Source organism: Lissotriton vulgaris, chromosome 10 (genome assembly GCF_964263255.1).
Source record: "Lissotriton vulgaris chromosome 10, aLisVul1.2, whole genome shotgun sequence".
In the NCBI taxonomy this organism is placed as follows: Eukaryota; Metazoa; Chordata; class Amphibia; order Caudata; family Salamandridae; genus Lissotriton; species Lissotriton vulgaris.
The window spans coordinates 628,774,493-628,790,092 of NC_141698.1; the positions used below are offsets into that span (position 1 = coordinate 628,774,493).

The 15,600-nt window shown below is 40.3% G+C and overlaps 1 protein-coding gene across 3 annotated transcripts in view; it reads right to left on the reverse strand.

Moving 5' to 3' along the window:
* The window catches only part of PRKAG2 (protein kinase AMP-activated non-catalytic subunit gamma 2), a 1,779,639-nt gene that overhangs the window by 1,347,684 nt on the left and 416,355 nt on the right, over positions 1 to 15,600 (reverse strand). The window lies entirely within an intron of this gene.

A 15,600-nucleotide genomic window follows, 5' to 3' on the forward strand; every position in this document is an offset into this window, starting at 1 on the left:
AGCTCTGCCTCCTTTTCTGGATCGATGGAAGCTGGGGGGAAGCAGGAGACGGAGGTGGTTAGATCTGAGAGCTCAAGATGAGTGTACTAGCTTAAGCCTACGTCTGAGATATCCTGGACCTTTCCCGTTCAGTGCCCTGAAAGTAAGAACCATGGCCTTAAACTGGATGCGAGAGGATATCGGAAGCCAGTGCAGGTTCTTTAAGTGGGGCGAGATAGAATGGCGGTATGGAATGTTACAGATCAGCCTGGCTGCAGCATTCTGAACAATCTGCAACCGGTGTAGGAGATAGGCTGGGGCGCCGACATATAGGCTATTTGAATAGTCTAGGTGGGAGGTGATGAGGGCATGCACAACCGTCTTCATAGAGTCCTTGGGTAGGTATGGAGAGATCTTTTTTATCATACGCAACTTGCCAAAGCAGGCAGAGGTCACTTTGTGGATTTGGGTTTTGTATGCCAACTCATATCACATCATATCAAATCACATGCTTCCTATTGTGTTTCTTTCGTCACATTTAAAGGATTGCCTGCTGTGGTCAGTGTCAGCTAAGTGCTGTGTTTTGGCAACGCTGAAACACCAGACGGCCATTTGTCACTGTCCTCTGGATCTCCCGTTATCCCTAATCCTTCCTCAGACCCCTCCTACCAAACAGACCCTCATTAGCAGACTATTAATCACTGACGCTGCTGAAACTTGAGGACAGTTCACAAATTGTTTTCAGGTAGATCTGTACACACTTGATGTCAGCTTGCAAAGCTACATAGAACGAGAGCTCAATGAAGAAAGAGGGGGTGAGACAAAGCAGGAGACAGAGTGACAGCTGCGGGTGAAGAGAGATAGAGAAGGGTAGCAGGACGAGAATGGGAAAGAGAGCCAAGGAGACAGCGGCGAAGTGAGGGGAGAAAGAGAGAGAGCAAGAGAGGGGAAGCAGGAAGACAAACAAAAAGGGAGACATACAGAAGGACAGGGGCATGGAGAAAGACGGGAAGAAAGCAAAAGAGACACTGCGAGGCTGGGAGGGCAGCACGAAAGAGACAGGAGAGAGAGCGCCGAGGGAGCTCTGCAGGAGTGAGAGACCAGCCTCGGAGGGGTTCTGTGTTGTATGAATTTTCTCTGCCGGATTTTACCTCAAAGAACCGAGAGACATTATCCCTCCTTTGAAAGTACCAACAGTTTGGGAACTGCCATCAAGGAAAGAAAAAAACACTGGGAATCGCTCCTCACGTCGGCAGGGAACCCCGTCACCCCAGAGGTGCTGTCCAAGGTCTCCAAGCAACTCGCCAGGACATATACTTTTCTCTTTTTCTGCCGTCCCACCTAGACGGCCTCGCCTACTTTCCTTCTGAAGTAAAAGGTTTATATCTTTATGGGGCCATGTGTTTGGCCCCATAAAGATAAGAAACCTTTTACTTCAGAAGGAAAGCAGGCGAGGCCGTCCAAGTGGGACGGCAGAAAAAGAGAAAAGTCTACGTCAGACAAAACTCTTTTCCAATGGCTGGCCGCCGTTTAGCATAAAAGGTGACGCCGGCCAATGGGAAATAGGGGCGGGGTTTAAAGCCCGATACATGAAAGCCCTCAAAAACATAAAAGCTCGTCAGCGAGACTGCGCATGTGCACAGCCCACGCAGGCGAGACCTACCTCACTCAGCGAATTTTATCTCTGTGTGACACTACTTGCACAAACAGATATTTGTCCCTCAGATACCACTGAAGCAGAGGGCATGCCTCTTTAGTATAAGAGTAATCATTCCCTAAAGTTGCAGTTTTAAACAACTGCCGTAGAGTGTTGTATTTGTAACAGGGCACGCAATAGTCACATATGTCGGATATATTTATGAGAATGTGGCGTTGCTGCGCGGTGTCACAAGAAAAGGGCAGGAATGTGCTGTATTTATAAGAATATGACGCATTCCTGTCGGAAGTGGCTGGAAAGCAAACAGACAATGGAAGGCAGGTGGGCTGGGGAAGCAAATGGACAAGGGGGTGGTGGGGAAGCAAGAATGGAAAGAGAAGGTGGATGTGGGGAAGCAAGAATGTCGACTCAAAGGTGTCAAGAAAGAGGAACACGGCGGAGAGGTACATGAGGGAGACACTTGGAAAACACATGCACACTCATAGAGTGCTTAAGAAAAAGAAAGAACAGTAGTGCCTGAAAAATGAGAAGTGGAAAGACACAAGTAATGCATCCATGTTCCTGGTTGCATTCCTGACAAACACTAGAAAGGAAGAAAAGCCTACAGAAGTTGATGTATAAAAAGCTAACAACATGTCTTGCAACAGACAGCGCATGCACAATCTTAGGCAAGACTGAAAAAGCACTGTGAATTCATATTCAGCTAATCCTTTTCATGAAGTAACCACACTCACTCAATGTAACCATCTACCCAGATCATCATGTATTGTAAACCTCAAGCTCAGTAAACTCCACGCTCCAGACAGCATTCCTTTAGGTGCTTCGACAGACTTAAATCTCTTTAATTCCACTTCATGCTCTGTCTAACAATACAGATTTCTACATCCCCTGCCCGCTGCCATATACCAGATATGGTGCATAGACAGAATATCAAGTTTTAAATATCGATATACACAAATATCGAGTTAGAAATATCGTGATACAGAAATATCGACAGCAAGAATATCATGGTCAAGAATATCGACTTTACGGTAAGAAATATAGTTTTTGAAAATATTTGAAGTTAGTAATATCGTTTACAAAAATATAGTTGTTTATAATATCGATTTTTAAATTAGTGTTATATTAGTGTTATATATTTAGTATGTATTTTAAAAGTTAGTGATTCATTTTTTGTAGTATTGCTTTTTTAAATATATGTGTTACATTTTTAGTAGTTATTAACTTTATGTTAGTTACATTTTGCGTTTTTTTAGTTCTTGTTTGTTAATTTTTAATAATTAATTAATTCGTAATTATGTTAACTGTGGGGTTTTTTTAGGAGCGGGTTGCAGGTTTCTAGGAGAATAGGGTGGGAAGTAATTTAGTTATAATGAAATTATTAATATTTTTAATTTATTGATGTAAAACCCCTGCAACTTGTGGAGAACAAGTTTCTTGGGTTTCTGCTGTCCGTTCCCGAGAGTACCTCCACTTTTATTTGCCACTCTGAATTAGGTAAGCCCTACATAATGGATATTTGCAAAATTCAGCCAGTCCTGTTGTGGCACAGGATTTGGATCTCTGAACAGACGCTGTTAAATAGACCGATTTTAGAAGATAGTTGTAGGCTGGACGGGGTGACACACTTAGGATGGCTTGGGTATGTTTGAAATTTTATGTTTAGCTTAGGTTATCCTGAATATTTTTCAGATCCTGCAAGTCTTTGCTTAGTACAAAGGAAAGATTTAAAAGATAGATGTTTACATCTCATCAAAGAAATGAGAAGGAAAAGTGAGATGGTTAAAGTAACTGTTCAGGCACACCACATTACTCTGACCACATTCAAAATCCAACACTTTATAAGCCCCATCCCAGGGGATTTTATTAGATTTCTGCTGATTCGTTTTAGATTGGGAATCGTTCATAGACTGATTTTCTTCCCAAACCAGAATGATTGGTCAAGAGTGTTGTACAATTGTCCATGTGATAATGTATCAGTTCAATCAACTATCCACGTTCTATTTTTCTGCAAATGTTACTCTTTGCACAGGAAGAGTTGAATTCTTCCCTTTTTAAGGCAAAGTGGTCTAAGACAAATCCGCCCTCTTTCCTGTTTTTACAACTACTAGATGAAGATTATATCGCCAAATTAATGTTAGTGTTTTTAAAGAACGTTTTAACTTGTAGGAAATCCATACTAATGTGATTATAATTATGTAAATAATGTATTGTTAATAGCTGTATAAGCAATTTGCTGTGTTTCATTTGTGCTTTCATAACTATTTTTTAATAATCGAATAAAGCTTGTTGAAAATTGTAAATTGATTTATTTATATTTTATAATGTTTTAACTGTGGGAATTAGTTCAATATTAAATATTCATTATTTGGTTGTTAATTATTATTAAATATGGCAATTGTAATTAATTTAGATGTGAGTTGTAGGGTTTATAGTGGTAATGGTTGGGAAGTAAATTATTTTAAATTATTTAATAAGTTGTTGTTAATTGATATTAATTTAATAATTTAAAATTGATTATGGAAATTGAGTAATGATCTTTAAGTGTGTGTTGTGATGTTTATTGGGATAGAGGGTGGAAAGTATTTTAGGTTTCATTAATTAATAATGAGTTACTATTCATTTATTAATTGATAAATATTTATGGTAATTGTTTATTTTTCATTTTGAGTGTGGATTTTGGTTTATAGGGGTAACGTTTGGAGAGTAAATTATTTTTTTTATCTGTTTTAATTGTTGTTTAATTAATAATAATTGTTTATTTGATAATTAATTATATTAATTATGGAGGCACCATTTTTTAGAACTTAGAAGGGTGTTGTGAAATTGTGTGGTGTTAAAGGGTAGGAAATAAAAAATCTAAAATGTATGTAGCAATTAATGTTTTTGTTTATAAATAATATCTATGAAATATATTTATTTGTAAATTATTTTTAAAATGTTTATAAAATAATCTTTGTAGGTAATTTTTTTAACATAACGTTTCTATCTTTTGTAATTTTTTATATTTTTACATGTTTTCATGTTTTTTTTAACATCCTTTGTATTGAAGTTGAGACTTTGTTTTCAATATTGAATGGACTTCACTTCAGTGGGAATTTTAATTTTTACCTCACCGCTCTCTAAAAGCTTCCTTACTGTTGCACTCACTGGAGTGGGAATAGTAATTTTTACCCCTCCGCTATCCAACACTTTCCCTACTGTTGCAGCAATTGGAGTGGGAATAGTAATTTTTACCCCTCCGGTATCAACCACTTTCCCTATTGTTGCACTCACTGGAGTGGAAATAGTAATTTTTACCCCTCCACTATCCAACGCTTTCCCTACTGTTGCAGTAATTGGAGTGGGAATAGTAATGTGTACCTCTCCGCTACCCAACACTTTCCCTACTGTTGCACTCACTGGAGTGGGAATAGTCATTTTTACCCCTCCGCTATCCAACACTTTCGCTACTGTTGCAGTGATTGGAGTGGGAATAGTAATTTTTACCCCTACGCTATTCAACGGTTTCCCTACTGTTGCACTCAATGGAGTGCAAAATGTAAGTTTAAACATTAATAAATATTGTAATGTTTCAAATTATAATATAATGTTTTTAATTAGATTTTATGTTATAGGTCTATATATATATATATATATATATATATATATATATATATATATATATATATATATATATATATATATATATATATATATATATATTCGGCTCACGGTCTCCACCAGACTTTGTACGAAGGAAAGAATACCTGCAGGGACTCGAGCTGAATATATATATATATATATATATATATATATATATATATATATATATATATATATATTTATATATTTGTAAATTGTTATATACTTATAACATTTTAAAATAAATTAAAATTATAAGTTTATTAGTTGTTTGAAAGTAAGTATACATATATAAATTACATTTTATAAATGTATGTTTACATTTTTTACTTTAAATGTATTTATAATATTTGTTAAAATGTACATTACATCTAAATAATTTTTTTAAAGATTCTTTTATTATTTAATTTATTTAACATTATTTTTTATATATAAAAATGATATTTTGTACATTGATATTTTTGACGGATATTTTTTCAATATTTTTGTACTTTACATTATAAAGATAGGATGTCGATATTTTTTACATCAATATTTATGTGTCGATATTTGTGTATGAGGATATTTTTGTAATCAACATTATGTCAGTGATCCACCAGATATTCAACTATTAGGAATTCCCTTGAACGACCATGGGCTATAGGCTTGTAATAGACTTGATTAAGTGCGAACTACTCTGCTCTGCAGTGCACTGACATCCAAGTCTAAGTCTGATGTGACCTAACCACTGGGTTGTTTGTGGAACTGGGGTGGGATTTAGGGCAACGGAGTACCCTCTCTGCAAATCTCTTGGTCTGCCTGCCCAGTTTTGAGTCGGTGGGCCACCACTTTACACTGACAGAGTCAAATTTACTCCATCAATGTGAACCTTCCTCTGAAGGCCTGAGGGAGTATGGGCTGCAGGAGAAAAGACATCTGCTGGTCCTATTTAGAGTGGGCGATCACATGATTTCATTTTTTACTGTTAATCATTGCTAAAAATGTCCTGGTGGTGAGGGACAGTAAAAAAAAAAATTAGCCCCCACACCAGAGGACAAAACTCCCATGGAGTCGGGCCATTAAGTTTTATTTTTCTCCCCAAAAACTACAGCTTTGGGTGTTTGTTTTTGGAAAAGTAAAACATTTTAAAAGCTTGGTGTAAGTGGATGCTCACCAAACTTGTAAATGACTTTGCATGAACTGGTAAGAATGACAGGGCATACACATCCATGAAGATCACAGTGGACTGTCTTTACTACATCCATCAAACTCTAAGGGTCCGATTCTGATGCGGTTTGGAAAGCTTCCCTACCGAATGGGTTCGGGGATGGCTTTCAACCTAATTGGATTGGGAGAGTCCAACCGGTCGAGTATGATGCATCCTGATGCTGCCAGATACGATTTGGTTGGACACCCATTGACTTCAATGGGAGCCTATGTTCCTAACCGCATCGTAATTGGGCCCCTAAGACTTTGGGTGTTTGTTTTGGGAAAAGTAAAACATTTAAAAAGCTTGGTGTAAGCGTCCATCACCAATGACGGATGCTCACCAAACTTATAAATGGCTTTGTATGAACTGGTAAGATGACAGGTCATACAAACTCATAAAGATCACAGCGGGCTGGCATAGTAGTCTTCACCCACCCTGACTGTCTTTACTACATCCATCAAACTCTATAGGCCCGATTCTGATACGGTTTGGAAAGCTTCCCGACCGAATGGGTTTGGGGATGGTTTCCAACCGAATCAGGAGAGTCCAACCGATCGAGAATGATGCATCCGGATGCTTCCAGATACGATTTGGTTGGACTTCCATTGACTTCATCGTAATCGGGCCCTAGGTGGGAATGCTTTCCTAACTGCATCGTAATCGGGCCCTCGGTTATAAAGACACGTTCCCAATCTGATTTGAATGGAGCAAATGCCGTTAGGAGGCCTTCCTAACTGCATCAGAATCAGGCCCTAAGTTTGGTCTGATGTGATTTGCCATCAACACTAAGGGCCTGATTCTTATGCAGTTAGGAAAGCATTCCCACCTAGGGCATGATTCTGATGCGGTTAGGAAGGCCTCCTAACAGCATTTGCACCTTCCAAATCAGATCGGGAACGTGTCTTCCCGACCGAGGGCCCAATTCTGATGCGTTAGGAACATATGCTCCCATTTTCAATTTGATACCTTAAAGTGGGATGGAATTACATTCCCATTGAAGTCAATGGGAGTCCAACCAAATCATATCGGGAAGTATCTGGATGCATCGTCCTCCGTCGGTGGGACTCTCCCGATCGAGTGGGTAGGAAACCATTTCCAAACCGATTCAGTCAGGAAGCTTTCCAACCCGCATCAGAATCGGGCCCTTACTGTCTCCTTTCAGAGCTGTGATGTCTCCAGGTATAGGACTGGTTTGTACATTTCACAATGCAAAACAGGTCAGTGCTAGGCTGGGTCCCAGTGGCCCTACTATGCTATCACTGTTATGTCCTCTTCTTAGTTAGGATTAGGATACACCAACTCATGTTTCCTTACTTACATACTTTCATACCATCCACATGAGCAATAGATGCCCTGCTGGCACACTAGGTGAAATGTTTCTCTTTGCAATAACCGTACCCCTGTCAATAACAGACAAGGCAACTCAGGGATCACTGACCTACAGGAGGAACATCATCTCTGTCTTGAGGTCTGTCCAGGAACATTTTCAAATCTGGTATCCGGTTCTGAGCATGTCCTCTCCTATGGTAAGAAGGCACTATGAGTAGGAAAAAACCTACACTACCACTCAGATGAAGTTCATCTCTGTCTTCAAGTCAAACAATTTTGAAGATTTAGCTTAATGATCAACTCTCCTACACCTGGAAGGAGAACATCTGTATTATATGTTCTGGAAAGCATTCCCAGTTATGCTTCCAATGACACCTTATGAATGTTATACCAATTAAGGATTGTTGCATGAGGTGCTGTCACATTTCCAGATCCCAAAGCCTTTTTTTAATCTGATGCCTTAAAGTGGGATGGAATTACATAGGTTGGTTTCTCTTCAGAGCAGATCCTCAATAATAGTCCTGGCCCATTGATATACCTCCGTGAAAAAAATGTTGTTCAGAGATTTTCATTTTTGATTTGTGTTTTTGTATCATTAGAGAAGTGCTTTAGCTTAGGTAGACATTGTTAGTCCTGGCTAAATTTTTTTGGACAACGTTTTTAACCTTTTCGATGCTGATGACGGAACCGCTCCATCATCAGCCGCGGTAGCGCTGTGCTGGAGACGGAGCGGTTCCGTCATGGCCTGCTCGCCGCGCCTGTGCGGCGCGGATTCCGTGCCTGCGCTAGGCGTTCCATTAAGCAGGCGGGGCCATGACGGAACCGCTCCGTCATGAGCACAGCTCAACCGAGGCTGGTGACGGAGCGGTTCCGTCACCAGCATGGGCGAGCCGCGCAGCCGCCCCGCCCCCTTAGCGCTGCGGCGGCTATTCCGCCACAGCGCTAAGGTGTTAAAAATGGCAGGTGTGTTGCAGTGATGATTTAATTTTTCTGGAACCATGAGACCTATATACTTCATTTTGGTATCAAAACATAGGGTTTGGGAGTCAAGTAGTGTTATAGATACAGAAAATAACTCCTCTGAGAAACCCTGCAGCCATTTTACAAAATGGCGGTTCTATAATGATGTGTTTTGTAGCCATCATATTGGTATTTTATTTTGATATTGTTTTTGTTTCAGGTTTACCATTGATTCAAATTCGTAAACATGAGCAAAGCAGGTGGTAACAGGATCGGTACCTCCTGACAGAGTGTTGCTGACTACAAAATCTGAGGTCTCCTTCAACAAAGAAAAGTGTGTCATATGCCAAACTAATCCCAAAAAAAGCTGACATCAACTGCGGCTGGACAGAAGAGAGTTTGAGATGGTGCAGAAATACAGCAAGACGAAGTTCACAAAAGATTGAAACTGATGGGTGAAGAGGATCAAATATTTTATAACAACAAGTGCTACAAGTCGTATAGAATGGAAAAAAAGCCTGGGATTTTTTTTTAAATAGCAGAAACTAGTGAATCACAAGTCTTCTGAGAAAGTAACGACAACAAAAACCAGTACCGATCCACTTAGATCATCAATGGCTAATCCTCGTCCAACTCTAACAACTGAGCCTAAAGCAGAGGATCTTCAATGTGTTATCTGTGGTTCTGCCAGAGCAAGGGCCAAAGGGATTGATAAAAGAACAAAGTACAGAGTATGTGAGTCTCAAACGGCATAGATGTTTTTATCTGCAGCTGGTTTCTTCCAAGATTAAGTTTTCAGCCGAGTAGCTGAACTAAATAGTGAGGTAAATGTTTTTGCAGTGGATTTGTATGCCCACCCAAACTGTATCTGTGCATACATTCGAAAATATGAATGCCCAATGAGCTCCCAGCAGCAACATAACTGATAGCCTTCAATTAAGTTTGCACTCTTTGAAAAAGCAAATTACGTTTTAAAGCCTCTTGAGTGCTGGCTGCAGGATGACACTCAAAGAGATCAAAGAAATAATGGTCAACATTGATGAAGCTGTATTGATCCATAACAATAAAATTTGGATTTTTCTGGTGAAAATGTACAATGATAGATTTTATTTTTGTCAGTCTAACAAAAAGAAGGAGCCACTTATTGTGTTCTCAACTGATTCGACTCCAGAAGTTCTTGCTACCAAAATAAGATCACAGGATGCAGTAAAATCAGCAGTTACCATTTTAGGAAACATCCTGAAAGATTTAGATTTTGGACTGAATGATACATTTTGTGGTGCTCCAGAGCTCTGCAAATCATGGGAGTCAACAAGAATGCCTGATGTTGTCTTAACATTTTTTACATCATTGTTTAATATCAGCAAAGCAATATTGTTACAAACTAAAGTTCTTGAGTTTGGAACAGAAGCAGACAACATTGATTATGGCTTTAAAGATATAAGCGAAGAAGTGGTAGACAATCCCATGGACTGACAGGCTTATGCTGTGCAAATGTACTGTCTTTTCCAAATCATGTTTTATGAATTACATCAAAGCATCAAAGAAAACTCTGCTGCGCATAATGACTGCCCACGAAATCTATGACAAGTGCAAAAGAATAGAGCTAATCACTTCAATGAATAGGATTGGTGTATTCAATTTTAAGGCCATAGTACAGAGCAGGAACTTGTTAGCAGTTCATGCAGTAAAATCTTGTGAATCCAACAGCACACCACTTCCAAGTCGCTTTACCTGGAAAGGACTTACAATCGCTGCTCTTGATAATTTAGATTTTGAAGACAACTCTTCTTTGTCAGGATCATCCTGCACACATGATACTGCCATGGTGCTTTTTCAAGACTGTACCAAGGAAGTAGCTGCTGGACAAGGTGATGTCAGCTGTAGGCATAAACAAACAAAGCTGCAAGTTGCTTAAACAAACAAAGCTGCAAGTTGCTTAAACAAACAAAGCTGCAAGTTGTAGGCATGCATTCCGAGCGGAATGCATGCCTGCATTGAGAAAAGCAGGGGTGCAGTTCATCCCTGCACCCTGTGGCCGGCACCCCAAGGCGCCTGCCACCGGGTGCAGGGATCCATTCGGCAGCCTTGCACCCCTGGGGGCCCTGCTGGGGGCCCCAAAGACAGTTTCCGACTGCCTTTTCATGCTGGACAGACCGGCACGAAAAGGCAGTGAAAAACTGCCATCGTACTCCCTCGGTCGTAAAGAGGCGACCGGGGGAGTACTGTAGGATTTGAGCCATATGGATGCAACCGAACAGGGTTCGGTCGCATCGTACTAGCAGGGCCGTAACCAACCACAGCAGGTCAGTTGGTTACGGCTCCTGACCGATGTCAGATGGACCTGAGTCCGTCCGACATCAGAATTGGCCCCTTTGTGGTGAAAGACATAGAGGGAAGGTTCAATGCTGTGGCTCCAGATATGAAACTGGAACAGACGATCTGGAGAAAAGCTCCAAGGGAATTTTGTTGGCCCGAAACGCGAAAGTGAATATGTTGCTCAATGAATGACAGCTAGTTTACCATGAAGTCCTTTCTATTTCTAAAAACTTCAGAGAGATGGCAAATTTATACCTAATGGACCATCCTGAAACTGTTCCTCACCATGAACTTGTGAGAAAGAGAGGAGAATGTTTTAATAAACATGTTGACAGCCTTCTTCATTTCCTGCAGCAGCAAGGAAATCCCTTTGAAATGACTGAGCCTCTATGACTACACAACTTAGTGACCAAACAATATGTGAATAACAATATAAAGATACATCTACTAGATGTCCTGGGACATGGATTGAACCTATATGCAGAACTGAAGCAGTAGATATTTGTATTGAATGAGAAAAAACTGTTTGACATAATCACTAAAGCTAAACTTCCATGCTTTAATTGCCATAGTAACAGTTTCGTCCAACCAGTCACTACAAAACAGGTTACAAAAAATCAACCTTTGCAATCACATAGAGAGATGGTTGTAGCGAAAGAAATGGTGAATGTATCAAGGACACTCTGGGCATATTTACAAGCCCCTATCGCCACCACAACATCACTCTTTAAGACGTTGTGGTGGCGATAGGGGCTTTGCCTTATTTACAAGGCTGCGTTAAGCCACTTAACACTGCCTTGTGAATAAGGCACTCTTTCATGCTACACTTAGCGTGAAAGGGGATGGCAATGGGTGTTGCAGTGAGCGTTCCACCGCAACACCCATTGATTTTGAAGCTGCCCCATATTTACAAGGGCAGCGTAAATATGGGGCAGTGCCAAAATTAAGACCAGGTTTTCCCTGGTCTTACCCTGGCGAAATAAGGAGGAATTTTTATTTTCTCCTCGTTTTTGCTGTTTCCATGTGTACTGTGTTGTGCAGCACACATGGAAACAGCAAAAAGCCAATGATTGTTCATGTGCAGGAAGGTGTGCCTTCCTGCACATGAACATTCATTTTTGAAAAATGACGTTTTGCAACTCCTATTTGTGCTGCATTGAGCAGTACACATAGAAGATAAAAAACAGCATTTAAAGATTGTTTATGTGCAGGAAGGGACACCTTCCTACACATAAACAAACTTCCTCTGCACTATGGTGCAAGGGTGCCTGCGTTGGCGCTAGGCAACTAAATGTAGCGCCAGTGCAGGGGGAAACGCAGGGCTGCAGTATATTCTTGTAAATGTGGTGCAGCCCTACGTTTCTGAAATGACAGAGCATGTTGTTCGTCTTCTTGGCTTAATGAAACGCTTTGTCACTTAACTTGTAAATATGCCCCTGTGTCGCATGATCTTCTTCCAACAAACGCATTATTTTACGGAAATTCTGCAATGAAACCAGTAAAGCACAGACTCGTACAGGAGCTCGAAAAAAAAACTTTTACCTGAATAATTTCAATTTGAAATGGTGTCCTCATTGGTGTGGACAATATGCCACAATAGCGAATGGTCAAGATTTCATCCATGTAAAACTTCAAAGAGATAGTTCAGACTGTTCTACCGACATCAAAGATAGCGTGCACCTTGCAAGAACTGCACATTGACTTTGACAATTATCTTGAGCTATCTGCCAAAGAATGTGAATTTGAGAAATGTATACAAGTGGAACAAATTACCTTGTATATAACAATGGAGAGAGTAAGGGAAATTACACAGGCTATGTGTGGTGGGAACTCCTGGTCCCCGTAGATAGGTTTAACAACAATGGAGGAGTACCCCCTAGGAAGGAGAATACAGAGAAGGATTTCTTCTGTATCTAGAGCTTAAGGCTCAGGTGTAGCACTACGTGCCCCAACCCTTTACCGGACAGTGTTTGTCCTTGAAGAAGACCCCTCACTCACCAACCTGGTTGGTGACATGCTTCATCATCGGGGTCCCACCCCATAGGCCGAGTGCCCATACGGTGTGCTGCGACACCTGATTACAGTGGAGCGGGTTTCTTGTTTTTTTATATGTGCAGAAAAATTACAGTGATATGTGTATTTAAAAAGGGCCAAGACTACTCACTCCAAGACTTTATTCTTGAATGCTTGAACCCTGTTAAAAACAATGTGGCACCTGTGCCTATTTAGGAAGGCGTTGGTGTCTCGAGAAGTGTGGTAAATTAAAAGTAGCGTAGTGTGCTATGTGATTTAGTTAAAAATAGGTCTACATGTTTCAACCATATGGAAACATTCTTTGGTTTTCGTCAGGACCGTGAGTTTTGAGCGGGGTGGTCCGCACACGCTAAGGCGCGTCCAACCCTCGTTCAAATAAAGACCACAAATTGTGGTCTGGTGTAAAAAAGTGTCTTTTCCTGGTTCAGGAGAAAACACTTGAAGCGGTAACTATCGCTTCATGGGCATCGGGTTATCCAAGACGGCAAGTATCCGTCACTTGCGGCTTCTGCTCATCTTGAGTACAAACCTACTTGGTTGCTACTCGTGAATGCCCCGGGGCATTCACGAGTAGCAACCAAGTAGGTTTGTACTCAAGATGAGCAGAAGCCGCAAGTGACGGATACTTGCCGTCTTGGATAACCCGATGCCCATGAAGCGATAGTTACCGCTTCAAGTGTTTTCTCCTGAACCAGGAAAAGACACTTTTTTACACCAGACCACAATTTGTGGTCTTTATTTGAACGAGGGTTGGACGCGCCTTAGCGTGTGCGGACCACCCCGCTCAAAACTCACGGTCCTGACGAAAACCAAAGAATGTTTCCATATGGTTGAAACATGTAGACCTATTTTTAACTAAATCACATAGCACACTACGCTACTTTTAATTTACCACTCTTCTCGAGACACCAACGCCTTCCTAAATAGGCACAGGTGCCACATTGTTTTTAACAGGGTTCAAGCACTCAAGAATAAAGTCTTGGAGTGAGTAGTCTTGGCCCTTTTTAAATACACATATCACTGTAATTTTTCTGCACATATAAAAAAACAAGAAACCCGCTCCACTGTAATCAGGTGTCGCAGCACACCGTATGGGCACTCGGCCTATGGGGTGGGACCCCGATGATGAAGCATGTCACCAACCAGGTTGGTGAGTGAGGGGTCTTCTTCAAGGACAAACACTGTCCGGTAAAGGGTTGGGGCACTTAGTGCTAAACCTGAGCCTTAAGCTCTAGATACAGAAGAAATCCTTCTCTGTATTCTCCTTCCTAGGGGGTACTCCTCCATTGTTGTTAAATTGAACAAATTACCTTGCCTGCATAAATAATTCAACAACTTTACCTGTGCAACTTGATAAATTCTGGTGATCAGCATCAAACAAGATGAACTTGGAGATGTTAACTCACCAAAACATTGCTGATGCTTCAGTGAACACTAAATTTCCAATTATTGTAAGTGGAATGATTGTCAATGAGGAGTTTGTGGGCAGAGGAACAGGGGAAAGCAAATAATCAAATCAAAACAAAAACCCACAGCCTGAATTATTTAGAAGATCCGCAACATGTCGGAAATAAAGAGACATGGGATACTGTCAATCCAGTCCCCTAGGAGTAAATTAGGAGTTTGTGCCTGCAGAGATACATTCAAAAGGTACCGGCAATTTTATTAAAGAACTTCACAGCAAACTGGAGGAAACAGACCTTCATGTTGTGCCACATGTTGAGTGGTCTGTTAAAAATAGTTTGTTGTACTGTCAAATGACATAGATGTTATTAAAAGAGTCTAAAGGGGTGAATTTGAGACGAGTGACTGATTGGGCGCTCACTGTATATTGTGTCTATATATACCTTCACAGTGTAATCTTGAGGTGCTCAAAAGGAGAAAGTAATCACCCTTCAACCCCTCAAACAGGACCTAAACACAGAGTCCTAATTATATTGAACCCTAACCCTGAGCACACATTTTCTGTACAAAAAAAACATTAATTATGCTATTTCAATACAAATGCAATTAATATTTTAAGTTTTTCTTTATTTTAAATCTTCATTAAGTCTTTACCCAACACGTGTTTCGTTGTGTAAGGATTAACCCACTACTTCTTCAGTCTATTATTGTGCTACTTGGATTTGTTGTGATGTTCATATGCCAAGGATTGTCAGAGTTATGGATATGTTATGGAACAGGCAAGAAAAGACACTTATCTCGCTTCATATTCTGTACAAGAAACTTTTTTTTAATTCATTTTATTAGCATTTTCACAGTTAACAACATTTTGTTATATAGAACTGTAGAATTAGCACAATACAGCTTATTCATATATCCAGAGCAGTGTACAAATTGATGTTCACCTTCACAATTAACACCTTATTAGTTATAGTTTGTACCCAGGTGGTACTAGGGCTGTTGTAAAAACGATATGATACCCATAGTAAAGTATGGGGGTAGCTATGCAGCAATGTCTTGATATAAAGTGGTGGGTTCCTGTCAAGCATCTGGTGAAATCAGTAGT